Below are 6901 nucleotides of genomic sequence, written 5' to 3' on the forward strand. Positions count from 1 at the left end.
AAGGCGAATTGAGAGAATGGAGAGAAGAAACATTGTAACAGTTGGACTTTTTAGACAAGGTATGAAGGAAAGGTCGAATTGAGAGCAGTTTGTTGAAATAGAAAAAGAGAAGTGAATTATGATACAGTAATGAGAACCACACATATGAAAGAGGAAGATGAAGCATTATAAGAGATCATTTTTATTATTATCATTGTTATTATTATTATTATTACTTTTTGATAAAGATTTCATAAGAATAGGAAAAGGAAAGGTTGAATATCAAATCGTGGATGTGTATGGTGAATTTGGATCAGTAAACACAGAGTGAAACTGATGGGTCAATGAAAAGTAACAGGAAGAGGAAGTGGTAGAGAGACACATTGTATTGGGAGATGTATCGTGAGAAAGGATAGAAGAAAAAAAAATTGTTGATGTATTTTTGAAGATTAGGTAAGATTAGGAATGGGAGGTTGTAGGAAGAAATTGTGAAGGTGATGGTTAAAGTGGGTCAGCTCAAATAGAAGGAAGATGGTGTGATGGCAGGAGGAGGAAGAAGAAGGGTCGGTCCACGAAGGTATGGAGGGAGAAAGGGTTTTTGTTTTTTCTGTTATATTTTTTAAATTTTAAGACAAGAAACAGAGGATGTCATTGGGAGGGATAGATGGTGGGAAAGGTGGAGAAAATAGGAACTGATGGTAATCGGGAGAAAATACAAATAAGAACGATTGTACACCGAGATGGGAAAGATGGGTCGGCCTCAAGGAAACCCGAGAAGACAAATTCGATGAAAACTCATGAAATAGCATAAATTTTTGGAACAAACCCAAACTAGGAACACACAGTAAACATGTAGGGAAGAAAATAAACAGTCAAAATGTGACAAATAATGACCGGAAACTTAACTTTTCCAACCCCTGAGAGAACCAGCCATTGTCTCAAAAACCGGAAGCGAAGTGAATTTGAGAAGTGAATTTGCGTGACCACCATTTTGAGACACTTCCAGTCAAGTGATCAGGATGTTCTCCACAATTTACCATCAGGACCCTGTCCTGATGATTTAACCCAAATGTGCTGGCATTCTGACTGGTGGGTCTGAAGAATAATATTTTCAAAGGGATTTACACAATTTTCCCAAAAATTGACTGTCGGCCATTTTGACACACTTACGGTCACGTGATCAGCATAACTTCAGCAATTTAATATCCCTACCCTGGTCTAATGTTATAACCCAAATTTGGCAGCATTCTGAATGGTGGGTCTGGAAAAGAAGATTTTCTTTCAGAAATTTACTAAGTCGGCCATTTTGACTTATTTAAAGTTATGTGACTGGAACCAGCTTCGCAATTCCTGTTTCCAGTCAGGAGAGGAACATTGCCACCATATTTCAGCCAGATCGGCCCAGCGGTTTTGCCAGAGAATTCGAAGTAGGAGATGGATGGACCGACGGACAGTGTGCGATAACAATGCCTTTTCTGGAATTTAAATTCCAGATAAGCTAAAAAAAAAAGTGCAAAAATGAATCCCCTTAACTACAGACCAATTCATTTACCTCCAATCATCAGCAAGGTCATGGAATTCATCATCACAGTTGACATAAAATCATTCCTTTTCTTCAACAGCCTCATTGCAGGTCATCAATTACAATTCAGACCTGGTCACTCTACCTTGGACATGCTGCTTATACTCACTCAACAATGGATGGAGGCTCTCAATATCAGGCATGAAAACAGGGCCATCTCTCAGCACAGATCTCGAGCTTTTGATACAATCTGGCATCCAAACTGTCTGCCTATGGAATCTAAGGCCAACTCCGCTCTTTGATTACTGACTTCCTCCAACATGTTTGATTCAGACAACATGTGGCTCTCAACAAAATATTTTCTTCTCCTCTCCTGCCAAGGCTGGAGTACCCCAAGGCTGTGTTCTCGATTTCATCCTATTCATAATCTTCATAAATAATCTGACTCTGGAAAATCTTCTTTATCTCTTTGCTGATGATTTCACCCTCTGTCATGACATCCCTCATCCTTCTGCAAGACAGACAGCAGGCCTTTCCCTCTCTTCTGCCCTTGACAAATTCACAAACTCGTCAAATACTTGGAATATGTCTTTCAATCCTGATAAATCCACATTTCAAGCCACATTTCAAAGTTGGCCTACAACGCCAGATGCCGACTGGGTATCCTCCATCAGGAAAAGTATTTCCTTTGCAAACCTGTGCTCCTATCCACCTACAAGGCTTTCGTCCGCAGCTCTCAGATGGCACTCCTGCCTCACACCTTGCTCAGCTTGACGCCATGGAAACGAAGACTTTCAAGATCATTGGAATCTAACAATGAGGCTGAGTCGATGGTCCGATCACTTCGCCATTGCTGACAGGTTGGTGGTCTCTCTGCCCTCAGCCTCATTTCTGGTTTTGCATTCTGCCCTCTCCGTGACAATCAGATATCTGTTCCAATCAGCAACCACATCCTAGTGAAACTGCCAAAATGCAGCACTGCTCACCTTCGCTCATTTGTTCCTCTTCCTCTTCCACGGAATCAACTTTCACGCTATCTTCAATCTCATTCATCCAGTCCGGTCTTCAAGACAGCTGTTCACCACCATGTCAAATCATCCTCATCCATAACCATGATATTTTCTACACCCATTCAACCACCCCACCCTCCCAAAGTTATAGTGGAGTTCCTACAATATAATAGGGTCCCGTGACCGTTTTTCCGGGACGAAGGTTTGAAGGTTGATTTTAGTCGATTTGAGGGTGCTGATTAAAATGAGCTGGGGTGAACCTCGTGAAAATGTGGGCTAACTCGGCCAGATGCGAAAATTCAAAATAGCCGCCATGCTACTTCTAGTATATCAAAAATTGCATATCTTTGGTTCTACATGTCCGATTTTTATGATTTTTGGGTCAAAATATATGTTTTGAAGGTCAAGGATGTCATATATTACCATTCCAGATTGTTATATTTAAGAGTTAAGTCACCAAATATGAAATATAACTTTTCGGGGGCCAAATCCAAGATTGTCGTCGAGTAACATCTGGAAAATAGTAAAAAAATAAATTTTCTTCTCATAATATTATTGCCAGTGAATCTTTTCATGCAAGTAAATGTTTGTTTCTATGTGGGAGTGCACAACAAATTGAGACAAGAAGAGAAGGACGCAATCATTGTCTTTATTTTAAGAACATGATGTGTACATAATATCAATTTCTCAACTTTTACACTGTTCAGGTAGGTTATACCATTCTTTTGTATGTCCCTCCTGTACTTTATCTAGAACAGTAATATGATGAAAGAATATCAACATTCCTTCATTTTGTCTGCAGAGCAACTGTGTTTCAATGGAAAAAATGAAATAAAACATGAATTATCTGAATTCCCGGCAATTGATGCTTTCCCGGTAAGTATTCTTGTAATTTGCATTGACCAAAGTTTGATGTACTGTCCAAACTGTCTTTTATCTAAGACAGTGAGAATAAAATAATATTAACATCTCTTATATTTTGACTGTGGCAATGTTTTTACAGTTGTAAATTAAATTAAATGAAATCTCCATTGAAACACGTACATGTAATCCTTCAGTCACTGAGTCGCTGGCTCCAGAGTCACAAACTTCATCATTACTTTCAGCCTCATCATCGTGCAACAATGTCTGTTCTTGTGGTGTGTGTCCGACCGACCGGGGTGTGTTCCATTAACAATCGGCGATGGCTCATCGTTTCCCAAGCCAGCCGTTCCTTATGAACCATTTCGTTGGAGTGGATAGCTATCTCCTCTTAAGCCACTTGGTGAGCGCTCTGTCAGCTGATTGGTAACTGAACTTTCCCCTCGTTGTTCATTCAGAAATAAACTCACCTGCGCACGTGTTGATTGGCTGAGACACGTGTCTCCGCGTTGATTGGTTGAGACGATCGATTATGAAAAGTGTGAAAGTTCTGCTCCTCATTTCGAGTGAAACGTGAGTGTGAACAGGTATAAATATTAGTGCACACTACATAATGTCGCTTTTGTACATTGTCATCCATTGCTGATCACCATGAGATAAAACTTGCCCTGATTTTATTTGTCCTGAAAAACCATTCGGATCAAGTGGTTTATTTCATCAATGCACTTTCCTACTGGACACCTGTTCTTACAATTTATCCCCAGGCTGGACACTGTATGCTTATGATGGTCTGTCAGGTAGTTAGGTAGTGAAGGCACATGTGTTGGAAGCTCCAATGCCATGCCGTTGCCGCCTCCTCCAAAGCTCCGCACTATCTCACTGGAGCAGGTATTCAGGGTGGATTCCCTCCAGGCTACATGCCTCAGAGTACAATGAAGAACTCGTCTTGATTGTGAAGGCTGAAGGCTATATAGTGCCTTATGGTACAGGTGTTGACTAGATTGCTTATTGTACTTGCAGGTACAAACACGAACTGTCTGCGACATTATGAAGTAGTTTCCAACTTGAGCATTCAGTAGTTGTCATTGTCAGGGAGTTAACATGACCGTTCCACTGTCCGTTTGCACCAAAGAAGAGCAGCGTGAAGGGATATGATTTTTCTGGGCTGAAGGTCTACCAGGGGAGGAAATCCATCACAGACTATCCTCCCAATATGGGAACAGCGCTCTACCACATTGTAGTGTGTATGATTGGATTACCATGTTCAAAAATGGTCGCACAAGTGTCACTCTTGATGAACGATCTGGACACCCATCCACATCCACAACAGAAGAAAACATTGAACGAGTCCACGCCACGATTCTGGATAACCGACAGTCGACTAGTGACGAAGTGGCACAACATCTGAACATCAGTCATGGTTCTGCACATGAAATCATCAACAACCGACTTGGCTTTCATTAAGTTTCTGCAAGATGGATTCCAAAAGAACTCACAGCAGAGCACAAGTGCAACCGTGTGACAATCTGCCAAAGGTGTTTGAACTGCTTTCTTCATGAAGGGAATGGTTTTTTTGAGATGCATTGTCACTGGAAATGAGATGTGGATCCACCATTACGAGTCAGAGAGCAAATGCCAGAGTAGGGAGTGAAAACATCCAACATCACCAGTCAAAAAGAAGTTCAAAAGTCAACCGTCATGCAGAAAAGTGATGTTCACACTTTTCTTGGACTCACAAGGCCCAATTTTTGGAACGCCATCAAGAGGGGGGCAAAACCATAAACAGTGTCCGTTATTGTCAAATTCTCCAGGACCAGTTGAAACCAGCGATTCGATGGAAACGCAGAGGGCTACTGTCAAAAGGTGTTGCATTGTTGCAAGACAATGTCCGTCCACACACTCCCATCCGTACTGTGGAAACCTGGCAATTGAACTTTGAGGTGTTGGAGCATCCTCCATACAGTCTTGACCCGGCCCCTTCAGATTTTCATCTGTTTGGTCCATTCAAAGACGTTTTAAGAGGCCGCCACTTTGCCAGTGACCAACAAGTGAAAGAAGCGGTGCATGTGTGGCTCATCACTCAACCAAAAACATTTTTTTTTTCTGAGGGCACCTACAGAAGCTTGTGAACCGATTGTCCAATTTGTTTGCAAAGGAGGGGGGACTATGTGGAAACATGATGCTCTTGTACATGCTCAATTGCAGCTGTATTATTTAAATAAAAATATATTGCAGATAATTTTTGACTCACCCTCATATTTACTAACACACACTTACGACCAGGGGATCTTTACACAATAACCTACTATTTTATTTTTGGCCCTGAGAGCCAAAATCTATTTTAAGGCATGACTTGGAAGTGATCAGAATAATCTTCATTAACTCTGCAGAGCTGGAATGAAAATAGATCGTTCGTTGATGTAACAATATCTTCAAGAATGGCATGAAGGATACAAGAGATTAAAGTGCACGATGAAGAAAGGATGTCTTCATTGTGATCCCACCTCTACCCACCAAATCCCCCCCTCCCCCTAAACAGCCTCACATCTCTAAAACCCCATTAGAACAAAAGTTAATTTGATTATGAAGTCATGGAACCTCCATTAACGAACTCGAGGCAATCATACCTTTTGGACATTACCAATTACCACAAAGTTAAACTTGTTTTATTTACATTTCTACTGAAAAATAATTTGGATGAAGGAAGGTTATTTTATTTCATTTTTTTACTCTTTTTTTTTTAACTTTTTACTCTTGGATGCCTGTTCTTAAAAATATACCTCCAGACTGCCACAGGTATGCTTCTGATGTTTGGGATAACCGATTCCTTTTAAGGCCAATTGTGAATCGGTTTCACAACCTTGTGCACAGGATATAATAATAGAGGCTTGCAATCTTGGCAGAGCTCTGTGCATATCATGACAAGTTGAGAAACGTTTGTAGGCGAGAACCAAACGCTTGGCAGATCACTCCAGAGCAGGATACTCGACTGAAGGTGCAAGAATTTGTATAGGGTGCTGGAGATACATCACCCACTTTCCACGAGTCAATATGGGATCTTTGACATCCGTTATGTAATTACCAGCAAGTGGCAGAACACCCAGTTTGACGTCTGTCGTCTATCTGATGGATGGTGCATATCAATCGAGGCATCACCCTGCATGTGGAACACCAATGATGACAATTTATAGCTGGAACGAGATTTCTGGACAAACTAAATTTTTTTTTTTTTTTGCTGATGGGCATCAAGTTGAAGGATAATGGCAAGCATGGTGCATATTTGAGGGGTTGGAGGTGGCACAATTGTAGAGGAGGACAGCTCATGATTTGCCAGAAGTTGACATCCATTCTTCCTTCAATATGCTTGAGGGCTGTTTGCACAACCAATGCCCCCCTTTGAATACTGGGTGAGTGGGAACTCTTTTTCTTTTGTCGAATCCACTTCGGAATCATGGAATAGTGTTTCTTTTTTAAACATTTAATTCCATGCAGGAAATTAAATCAATACATTTCAAAAAATTCCTGAAAA

Source organism: Eptatretus burgeri, chromosome 8, assembly GCF_056783735.1.
Source record: "Eptatretus burgeri isolate ZD-2024b chromosome 8, Ebu_testis_v1, whole genome shotgun sequence".
Classification (NCBI taxonomy): Eukaryota; Metazoa; Chordata; class Myxini; order Myxiniformes; family Myxinidae; genus Eptatretus; species Eptatretus burgeri.